We start from the raw sequence: 12,436 nt of genomic DNA on the forward strand, positions 1-12,436 counted from the left end.
CCTTCCACCTCCAACACCTTTCTTTTAGTTCTCGAAAAGAATGAAGGTCATTCTTCCTCCCGGTGGCTTCTGGGTCATATTCCTGGTTCTCTTAGTTTGCCTGGCTCTTCCTTTTCAGTCCCTTTTCTGGGTTTCCTCTTGGGTTCCCTCTTTAAGTGTTCAGATCTTAGACCTGAGCTCCCTTTTCTTTCCACACTATTCTGTCTGCCTGCAAAGGGTCTCCCCAGATTTTACCTGCCTGGTGCCTGCTTATATTTTAATTAGGAGCTAAGGTATCTCTTCTTCAAAAAGTCCTTTCTAACCAGTCAATATCTCTTGTATAATATGGTTTTGTTTTCTTCACAGCAGCTATCGTTACCAGGATTATCAAATTACAGTGCTTTCCATCCATCTAGAATAAACTTAAGAAGTATGAATGAAGTCTTCGCAAATATTTCATGACTAAAACACCAAAAGCAATGGCAACAAAAGCCAAAGCACACAAATGGGATTTAATTAAACTAAAGAGCTTCTGCACACTAAAAGAAACTATCATCACAGTGAACAACCTACAGAATGAGAGAAAATTTTTGCAATCTATCCATCTGACAAAGTGCCAATATCCAGAATCTACAAAGAATTTAAAATTCACAAGAAACAAATAAACAACCCCATCAAAAAGTGGGCAAAGGATATGAACACACATTTCTCAAAAGAAGACATTTATGCAGCCAACAAACATATATGCTCAACATCACTGATCATCAGGGAAATGCAAATCAAAATGCGATGAGATACCATCTCACACCAGTTAGTATGGAAATCATTAAAAACTCAGGGAACAACAGATGCTGGAAAGGATGTGGAGAAATATGAACACTTTTACATAGTTGGTGGGAGTGTATATTAGTTCAACCATTGTGGAAGACAGTGTGGTGATTCCTCAAGGATCTAAACCTAGAAATATCATTTGACCCAGCAATTCCATTACTGGGTATATACCAAAAGGATTATAAATCATTCTACAATAAAGACACATGTACACAGATTTTTTTTTGCGGCACTGTTCACAATAGCAAAGACTTGGAACCAACCCAAATGCCCATCAATGATAGACTGGATAAAGAAAATGTGATGTATATACACCATGGAATACTATGTAGCCATAAAAAGGGATAAATTCATGTCTTTTGCAGGGACATGGATGAAGCTACAAACCATCATTCTCAGCAAACTGACACTAGAACAGAAAACCAATCACTCCATGTTCTCACCCATAAGTGGAAGCTGAACAATGAGAACACATGGATACAGGGAGGGGAGCATCACACACAGGGGCCTGTTGAGGGGTGGGGCCAGGGGGAGGTATTTCTCTTTAGGAGAAAAACCTAATGTAAATGATGAGTTGATGAGTGCAGGAAACCACCATGGCACATGTATACCTATGTAATAAACCTGCACATTCTACACATGGACCCCAGAACTTAAAGTATAATTTTTAAAAAAGCATGAATGAAAGAAATGAACTCATTTGTAATATTCACCACCAAATCTCAAGTGCAAACAACAGTGTCTGGTAAGTAGTAAGCTTGTCATCTGTAAATGAATTGCAAAATATATTGATAAAGAATATATAAAGATTACTTTTAATTGTGAAAAAAAAAACCTTAGTAAAAAAATTGAAAGTAATCGCAATTAAATGCAAATAATATTTAAACATATTCTCAGCCTTGTTAGTAACTGGAGAATACAAATTAAGTCTATAGTATTTATTACTTATAATATTTTAAAAATACTCATAACGGCAAAATAAACTTCAAGTAAATTGATGGCATCAATTGAAATTCAAGATTCATGTATGCTTTGCATAGTTTCTATAAAAGTATAGTTCCAACATATACACAGGATTTATGTACCAGAATGCTCACTGCAGAAAAATAAAGAAATAAAATAATTTAAATATGTATTAATAGAAACAGATGGATCCCCTTTCTATCTCTCTCTCTCTCTCTCTCTCTCTCTCTGGATAGTTATCTAAGACATCTTTTAAAAATGATCATAGAGAATCACAGATGTATCGGTTATTTTGCAGTTTAAAACACACATTTATTAACTCACAGTTTTGTATGTTAGAGGTCTGGTTGTATAATGACTAGTTGCTCTGTTTAGGGTATTAGTTGACTGAGTTCTTATCCAAAGACTTTAGTGAAAAATCTGATTCCAAGGTCATTTTTTGGTTGTAGGAATTCAGTTCCTTGTGGTTGGATGACAGAAGTTCTTTACTCCTTGCTGCCTGACAGCTCTCCGCTCTATCTGCTCTTACAGACTATCTGCATTCCTTGCCATGTAGCCCCATCCCTCTTCAAGCTAGCGATGGCATCTCAAATTACCTTTTATTAGCCTCTCTCATGTCCCCTTGTCATCAGCCAGAGTAAGATCTCTGCTGTTAAAGGGTCATGTGGTTATGGCAGGGCCACTCAGATAATATGCCTAATTTAAGCTGACCTGACTGAGAGCCCTAAGTACATCTGAAAAATCCCTTTGCAGCAAAGTGAGATTAGTCTTTAAGTGGGGAAGCTGTGTGTGCAATAGGGACTAGGAAACTTGAGAGACCATCTTAGAATTCTACCTGCTGCATTGAGACTTAAAGAAGTTATGTAATTTGCCCAAGGTACACCAGGGATTTAAAATCTAAACATCATATTTTATAATATCTTGGTTCACACTATATGGCATATATATCATGTTTTATAAAATTTACAATAATAAGCTAAGTGTAATCGTGCATTTCCTATTGTATGTTGCCAGCTAATACAGAGTTCTGTAACTTAAAAATTCTTTACTTGTGATATTTTTATTCACTTAATACAAATCATGTTTTTTTGAGGAATAGGAAGGGAAAGAAAAAGTTAGAAACTTGCATGTATTTAGTATCTATTATGTGGTCTAAATATTCCACATACCTATGAAAATGGCATGTCTATAGTATACTCTGGTAAAGCGCCAGATATTTTTAAAATTTCTGAAATTAACTACTATATAGCATATTCATTCAATAACATTTAATGCAGTATTGGTATCAGCAGATGATTTACTTTTATCATCAGAGATGATATTCTCTCCAAAAGAAAATGAAATCAATATTAAACCTCAGTTGTTTCTTGAACAATTACACATGACTAACATCTTATGTATTTCCCTGAAATTTTATTAAAATCAAATTATATGAAAATACATTGGTAAAACCATTACTTTTTTAATATAAAGCATTGGCATATTGATTAGACTTACATATGACCTGTATATTATTTGCAGGTAAGCTAGGCATCTTTGGAAACAGTAGCTGTTAACTGAATGTGTACTTTCCTATTTATAGTTCTGTAGGTCTGACAGGTTTCACTAAACTTAGTGCATATGACTGACAGCTGGTGCAATTTTTGGGGAAGAAGTATTTAATTTGGCAAGGAATGTGTAATACATGTTTAAAAAAGTAAAAATTACTCAAGAGGAAGCAACAAACACCATAGTTGAAACAAACTATGTTAACAAACATGTAATGACATGTATTATGCAAACGCACAGAAATGAATACAAGAAAACAAAGTGTACTGCAAACTGTTTACCACTGAGAAAGAGAGAGGCTGTCCTTGTGTGTATCTGTGTGTATGTGCTTGTATGTATGTATGTGTGTGTCTGAAAGTAGGGGAGTAGCAAAAGAAAATTCACATTTCACTCTCTCTGCCTCCATATTGTTTGAATCAGATACGTACAGAAAGTCCTCACTTAATGTTTTCAACTGGTTTTTGGAAAGTGGCTTTAAGAGAAATTATGTATAACAAAACCATCTTTCTTCTTATCGACATGATGACCAAATGACTTGAAGGAAATGAAGTTATTTAAGAATCTGCTGTAAGTTATTTTGCTTAAAGTCATAGTTTCCAAGAACCTATTGACAATATTAAGTAAGGACTTATTGTACAAGAGATTGTGGTAATGTATAAAAGGTAAGGTTTAAAAGGAAAATTAAATTATATTAAAACCATAAAAGCCAGACACAGTGGCTCATGCCTGTAATCCCAGCACTTTGGGAGGCCAAGGTGGGCAAATCACCTGAGGTTGGCAGTTCAAGACTAGCCTAACCAACATGGAGAAACCCTGTCTGTACTAAAAATACAAATTAGCTGGGTGTGGTGGTGCATGCCTGTAATCCCAGCTATTCAGCAGGTTGAGGCAGGAGAACTGCTTGAAACCAGGTGGCAGAGGTTTCAGTGAGCCAAGATCACAGCATTGCCCTTCAGCCTGGGCAACAAGAGCAAAACCCCATCTCAAAAAAAAAAAAAAAAAAAAACTCATAAAATATGATTACAGAAGTCACTATGATAATGGTTTTAAATGGTGCTACTGAAGAGCAAACAAAGGAGGTCCTAAATAGTGTGAGCTTAGGGAAATGACTTCCATAAAACAAGTGACATTGTCATTAAATAACTGGATTACTGAAAGAGTAGATCTCAGGATAGGAAAATGTAAATCTAGACAGAAAATGGGAGTTTAAGGTCATCAGCATATATTGATACAAACTGGAGTTCTCAAATGCAATGATCTCAGCACAGAAAAATGGACACAGTGAGACTCCTAAGGAACTAAAACGTTTAAGGGTTGGTAATGGAATACGACCGAGAGAGGAAGGCTGAGAATGAGTATAAGACAAGCAGGAGTCACATCTGAACAGTACAGCTTCTAGAAAACTAAAGAATGTCTGGAGAAAAAAAGAATCACTGAGAATTTCTAATACTGCACAGTGGTTATGCAAGATAAGTATCGAAATGTGTTCATTGATTATCTAACTAAGAAGCCAAGGGTGAATGTTGGGGATAAAAGCAGTTTATGTGGAGACTTATGTAAATATGGACTGACGTGGGTTATTAAAACCATGTGAATAGAGAATGTGGAGAAGGGTGGGTCTTCTTTTAAGAAGCTTGATGGCAAAGGGAAAAGGAGGGGAAAGAGAAGAGGCTGGACCCGCCAGTTGAAGGTTTTGGCTGATTGGTTGTTGCTTGCCTGCTGCTGTTTTGATAGTGGTTGTTTTCCATTTTTTTCAGTGTTTTATGATGGTAGAGAGTTGGTATATTTAAATCCTGATATGGAGAAGCCAGAAAGCAGAATGTTATTGATATAGGACATTGAGGAGAAGACTGGACCAAGAACAAAGCGTGGAGATTATCCTCTCTTGGGTCTCTAATATTAATAAAAGAAATCGACAAAAATGACTACCCTTCAGTTTATAAGCAGAAAGTGGAGGCAGTCTTTGGCTGAAATAATATATATTATATATGCTGTCTCTAATATTCAGAGTACCATATCTGGTGTGGGACATATTTTATATATCAGAAGAAAAAAAGTCAGCACTTGGTAACTGCAACATACAAAGATAAGTTAAGGAAGTGGGTGCATTACATACATGTAGGTTTGTGCTTATCTACTTTTTATTCATGTCAAACAATGCTTTGTTTCAAAGCATAAAGTAAATAAATAAACTAAATTATAATACTAGACATGCTTCTTTAAACATAATGTTAATTTTTTTATTCTCCCACTAGGTGTCAGGACAACATCACAAGAATTGTGCTTCCAGACAGTAAGGGTCTGAAATCTGTTAGGGCACCTGTTACTAGAAACCAAAAAGAACTGAATGAATGAATGAACAAACAAACAAACATATATTTTTCCTCTACAGTTGTTCTCTCCTCCAGCTATTCCCACTTGCTTAGGAACTGTTATTAATAAGTATACAGAGTCCAAGGAATGTTTCTCTAAAAACTGTGGGGTCGGGCGCAGTGGCTCAAGCCTGTAATCCCCATACTTTGGGAGGCTGGGACGGGCAGATCATGGGGCCAAGAGATCCAGACCATGCTGGCCAACATGGTGAAACCCTGTCTCTACTAAAAATACAAAAATTAGCTGGGTTTGGTGGCGTGCACATATAGTCCCAGCTACTTGGGAGGCTGAGGCAGGAGAATCACTTGAACCCGGGAGGCAGAGGTTGCAGTGAGCTGAGATTGTGCCATTGCACTCCAGCCTGGCGCCTGGTGACAGAGTGAGACTCTGTCTCAAAAACAGAAATTAAAACTGTGGGTCTTGGTGAAGAGAAGTAGGTTTTATTGAATGAGAACCAGTAACAGCTCTGTGCTGATGATTCCTTTAAGAGAAAATGTCAGTAGAGCATAGGAATTTTAATTTAGTATGGACTACTATTAAGTACCTCAAAATCTTGACTTATTGAAAAGGCCATAGAATCAATATCCCCATTTCTCCTGGCTGTATCTCATTATGCCCAAGGAAGCAAGTCAGTACATACTGTCACCAAACATACTACGTTATTCCAATAATATAATGGTTGTAAATTAGACATGAGAAGGATGAGGAAAAGAATTTGTCACTCACTAGCTCCAGGATCCGGAGCAAACATTTAGTTTCTCAGAACCTCACCTGCGAAAGGCTGAAATACATTTTGCCCCTTTCTTAAGGCTATTTTTGTCCCTTTTCAGTCCTTCCGAATGCTGCAGGGTCTAGAATATCTCCGGGCCTAATGAACTCTAAACCCAGATTTTCTCCACTAGAATCTTATCTACCATGCCTAAACTTTTAAGATCAATTTGGCATAAGGGAAGTTGCTGGGCAGGCATTCTCAGGAGAAGATGAGTCAAACGGCAGTATGATCTCAGTCACAGACCCCACCACTTGAATAGTCCTCTTCGGCCTTTTACTATTGACTACATTGTACCAGGAAGTGTGGGTAAAACACTGAAAAAACCAAACCAAAACAAAACAAAAAAAAAATGCATCGTGCTTGGGACTCTTCTCCTGAAAAAGCTTTACCAGGAACATAAAGTTGACATTTGAGTCACAAGTACCTTGTCTCTAATCAGACTGACTGGTTCTGGATTCTAGCCCCATCACTAAGAAATGACATGACTTTGAACAAATTGCCTACTCTTTTTAACTTTGGATACCCCTTGTATTATTACTTTAATATATAATATTGTGGTAATAATAAAACCAATCTAAACAGTTGCTCTAAGTAATAAATGAACTACTACAAAGAATCCAGAGTTTGAAACCAGCCTGACCAAAAAAGGTGAAACCCCATTTCTACTAAAAATACAAAATTAGCTGGGTGTGGTAGTGCACCTGTAATCCCAGCTACTCAAGAGGCTGAGGCAGGAGAATCACTTGAATTTGGGAGGTGGAGGTTGCTATGAGCCGAGACAGTACCTTTGCACTCCAGCCCTGGCAACAAGGGAAAAACGCTGTCTCAAAAAAAAAAAAAAAAAAAAAAAAGAGTCCAGAACAATATCTGGCAGAGTAAGCCCTCAATAAATACATTTTCTGTTATTACTGAGATGGAATGATACAATTCTGCTCTGGATTCTTTGTGAATATTTATACAGAATTAACTTTAGCAACTAGAGGATCTCCCACAATTGTCAGAAAAGACCTAGATTGGGCAAGTTGGGATTTTTTTGAAAATCAGAACTTTTACTATATTTGTATTTACTAAACTTAGTGTTTATTGATACCTAAGTATAAACTGCCTCTGTTAAAAATTATTCCCTTAACATAAAACAAATTAAAGCCAAACAGAGTAAAAAGTACAAATATCATATTGTGCCTATCATACTTCTCAGTCTTCTATCAGAATCCAAAATTTTAAAATCTAATATTCTGAAAACAAAATACAGCCATGCCACTGTGAACAGTTCTGCTCAAATGATAGGCATGAGAAAGACTGTAATTGTTAGCACTTCACACAGATGGTTTTATCAGAAAGTGTTTCTCCTTAGTGAGCAGCAGGCATTCATGCAGCTCTCGTACAGAAATCACCAATGAATGGGAGGTATAACTTAGAAATGAAAATGGCAATGTGAATGCCAAGCAAGCACCTTCACTAAGCAATGCATTTCTAGGTTCTAGATACAACTGGCCCAAGCACACTTGGAGTTTACACATGCTCTTTTTTCTCTTTATGTTTTTAAACAAATGGAAACTGTGTATGTTTATGGTATACAACATTTTACAATATTGTGGAATGATTAATTGAAGTTAATTATCATATCCACCAACTCATACAATTACTGTATTGTGAGAACACTTAAGATCTCCTCTATGAACATTACTATTAATTTTTCAAGTCTGTAACATTTTTGAAGTCTATAAACATTACTATTAAATACAGTCCGTCTCAGCCCCAAAACTCCTGAAACTGAAAAGCAACTTCAGCAAAGTCTCAAGATATAAAATCAATGTGCAAAAATCACAAGCATTCCTATTCACCAATAACAGACTTAAAGAGAGCCAAATCAAGAATGAACTGCCATTCACAATTGCTACAAAGAGAATAAAATACCTAGAAATACAACTAACAAGGAACGTAAGGGACCTCTTCAAGGAAAACTACAAACCACTGCTCAATGAAATCAGAGAGGACATAAACAAATGGAGAAACATTTCATGTTCATGGTTAGGAAGAATCAATATCATGAAAATGGCCATACTGCCCAAAGTAATTTACAGACTCAATGCTATCCCCATCAAGCTACCATTGACTTTCTTCACAGAACTGGAAAAAACCACCTTAAACTTCATATCGAACAAAAAGAGAGCCTGCATAGCCAAGTCAATTCTAAGCAAAAAGAACACAGCAGGAAGCATTACACTACCAGACTTCAAACTATACTACAAGGCTACAGTAATTAAAACAGCATGGTACTTGTACCAAAACAGAGATAGAGACCAATGGAACACAACAGAGGCATTGGAGGCAACACAACATATCTACAACCATACAATCTTTGATAAACCTGACAAAAACAAGCAATGGGGAAAGGATTCCCTGTTTAATAAATGGTGTTGGGAAAACTGGCTAGCCATGTGCAGAAAGCAGAAACTGGACCCCTTCCTGACACCTTACACTAAAATTAACTCCAGATGGATTAAAGACTTAAACATAAGACCCAACACCATAAAAACCCTTGAAGAAAATCTAGGCAAAACCATTCAGGACATAGGAGTAGGCAAGGACTTCATGACTAAAACACCAAAAGCATTGGCAGCAAAAGCCAAAATAGACAAATGGGACCTAATCAAACTCCACAGCTTCTGCACGGCAAAAGAAACAGTCACTAGAGTGAATCAGCAACCAACAGAATGGGAAAAAATTTTTGCAGTTTACGCATTTGAAAAAGGGCTTATATCCAAAATTTACAAAGAACTCAAACAGATTTACAAGAAAAAAACAAACAAGCCCATTCAAAAATGGGCAAAGGATATGAACAGACACTTTACAAAAGAAGACATACATGAGGCCAACAAACATATGAAAAAATGCTCATTATCACTGGTCATCAGATAAATGCAAATCAAAACCACATTGAGATACAATTTCACGCCAATTAGAATGGCGATCATTAAAAAATCTGGAGACAACAGATGCTGGAGAGGATGTGGAGAAAAAGGAACACTTTTACACTGTTGGTGGGAGTGTAAATTAGTTCAACCATTGTGGAATAGAGTGTGGCAATTCCTCAAGGACCTAGAAATAGAAATCCCATTTGTGCCAGCAATCCCATTACTGGGTATATATCCAAAAGACTATAAATCGTTCTACTATAAGGACACATGCACAGGAATGTTCATTGCAGCACTGTTTACAATAGCAAAGACGTGGAACCAACCCAAATGCCCATCGATTATAGACTGGACTGGGAAAATGTGGCACATATACACCATGGAATATTATGCAGCAATCAAAAACGATGAGTTCATGTCCTTTGTATGAACATGGTTGAATCTGGAGAACATCATTCTCAGCAAACTGACACAAGAACAGAAAATGAAATACTGCATATTCTCACTCATAGGTGGGTGATGAACAATGAGAACACATGGACACAGGGAGGGGAGCACTACACACTGGAGTCTATTGGGGGGAATAGGGGAGGGACAGCGGGGGGGTGCAGCTAGGGAGGGATAACATGGGGAGAAATGCCAAATGTGGGTGAAGGGGAGGAAGGCAGCAAATCACACTGCCACGTGTGTACCTATGCAACTATCTTGCATGTTCTGCACATGTACCCCAAAACCTAAAATGCAATTAAAAAAAAAAAAAGAAGTTCAAGACCAGTCTGTCCAACATGGTGAAACCCCGTCTCTATTAAAAATTCAAAATAAATAAAGAAATACAGTCATGATGTTGTACAAAAGATCTCCAGAACTTATTTGGAAGTGAAATTCTTGCAAACTCTCTATTTAGACTTCTCATTAACCACCTGCCATTATGAAGATCTGTTTGGCCCTATTGTATGCAACAAGGGCTATCATAGGCCACTGTCATAAGACAAGTACCCGAGCAGCAGAGCCTGAGTGAGAGATTCTTGTGCAAAGAATGTTGGATTGAGGGAGTGCTCTTAGATAAACCTGTAAGGAAGCAAATGAAGAATAATGGGGTGGAGGAAGCAACAGAATTAAGTCTATTTTAATCTGATTTCACAGGGAATTGTGAAGGGAAAGTGCCCACTAATTGGTCCCCTCAGTGAAATCATTGGCTAAGGCATATCCCCAAGGGATATGCAGAACACCACAGCAATCTCTGAGCTACATGCCTCTAGTCAGCTGAGTGAATTCACCTAGAAAAATGAAGCAGTGAACCACCAGCAGACAAGCTCACAGCAGCTAGAGTACTCCCAAGACTCACTAGCCTAGGAAAGCAAACTGGGCTGGGAACAAACAGCGCCAACTGGCTTTCACACTACACAGATATCAGCATATAACACGGACAAATGTAGTCATGAGTGAATGACAGTTCTCTCTTCATTCTCATTTCCAATGTCTGCTTTCTAGTATCATCCTTGTGCTATTCTGGACTTTTTAAAAATTATACTTTAAGTTCTGGTATACATGTGCAGAATGTGCAGGTTTGTTACTTATCTATACATGTGCCATGGTGGTTTGATGCACCCATCAACCCATCATCTACATTAGGTATTTCCCTAATGCTATTCCTCCCCTAGCCCCCCATCCCCCAACTGGTCCCAATGAGTGGTGTTCCTCTCCCTGTGTCTAGGTGTTCTCATTGCTCAACTCCCCCTTATGAGTGAGAATATGCAGTGATGTTTTTTGTCTGTTCCCGTATTACTTTGCTGAGAATGACTGTTTCCAGCTTCATCCATGTCCCTGCGTTATAAAACTGTTATTTTACCTGCTTATAATTTAGTTGCTGCTTACAGATATACCCAACCATGACAGCCAACACTAACTAGCTGATACAGTAGGCTCCCTGAAAATCAAGAAGGAACAGGGAACCACCTGCAGTACGTAATAAAGGAAGCATCATGTTTAACACCACTGGTGAGGCTGATATACCACCTGCTTCCTAACTCTTCCACTTTTTGTCTTTCGCCTGTCTCTTTTCAACTGTATCTACCACGTTTTCAGTTAGAATGGCATAGCATTATATTTATATGGTAAAGGACACAATGATATAGATGTATGCTTCTGCATGAGGCTGAAATACTCAACACATTTTTAATTAGAAAATTACACTGAGATATGTATTTAGGGCCTGTGCTTCTCAAGACTTATTTTGAGATTTGTCAATGAATGCCTTAACATTGCACAAGGACAGTCACTTACAGAGGAAATCAATACAAATGCTTCAGAAAATCTTGATACCACAGGAGAGAAGGTAAAGATTCTTTATGCATAATTTTAGAGTCTTATTTGAGGGTGCCTAATACTATTACTATTTATATATTTATGTTAAGTAATATTTTACTATTTGTGTATTAGATTTTTAAGATGTATCCACTTCATATTAAGCAACATTTAGTTTAATATGTAGTTGAAATCCAGGTAATTTTGGAAACATCCATTAAAGTGGCAACATTCACATACTATTTTGCTTACTTTCTTTCCTGTCCCCTGCTAACAAATTATTACACAATTTCTTATGCTTGTTGAAGTTACAGGCATTGATATATTTCTGACAATCTGACAAGCCAACGTGGAGAAAATGTGTTAAATGACATAATGTCAGCTGTGAGTTTGTGATGAGATGCCTTCTTGCATCTTCAAATAGTTTATCCAAATTATAAATTTTCTACTAGCATGACTCTGTAAACATCCGATTGACATTTTATATTTATAAATTGGCTGCATGTTTTCTTAAACTGATTAAAATATACAAATATAATTCCAGTATGGGGTTGACTCTGACTTCTGTATTTTTTAATTGCCTTTGCAAAAAGGAAAATGTCAAATAAATGTGGGAGTAGAAAGAAGGGCACAACCCTGCTCAAAATGCCCCCACACCACCGCCAAGTTAGTTGGTCTTAGAGAGAATCAAATGAGGACACAGGCCTCTAGCACCTGTGTGGCTATTCACTAGTTGCCCACTTTACCT

At 37.2% G+C, this 12,436-nt stretch overlaps 1 long non-coding RNA gene across 1 annotated transcript in view; it reads right to left on the minus strand.

The window, feature by feature from the left end:
- Positions 1 to 12,436, minus strand: part of LOC144578360 (uncharacterized) — a 483,066-nt gene that overhangs the window by 304,855 nt on the left and 165,775 nt on the right. The window lies entirely within an intron of this gene.

The sequence above is a fragment of the Callithrix jacchus genome, chromosome 11 (genome assembly GCF_049354715.1).
Source record: "Callithrix jacchus isolate 240 chromosome 11, calJac240_pri, whole genome shotgun sequence".
Classification (NCBI taxonomy): domain Eukaryota; kingdom Metazoa; phylum Chordata; class Mammalia; order Primates; family Cebidae; genus Callithrix; species Callithrix jacchus.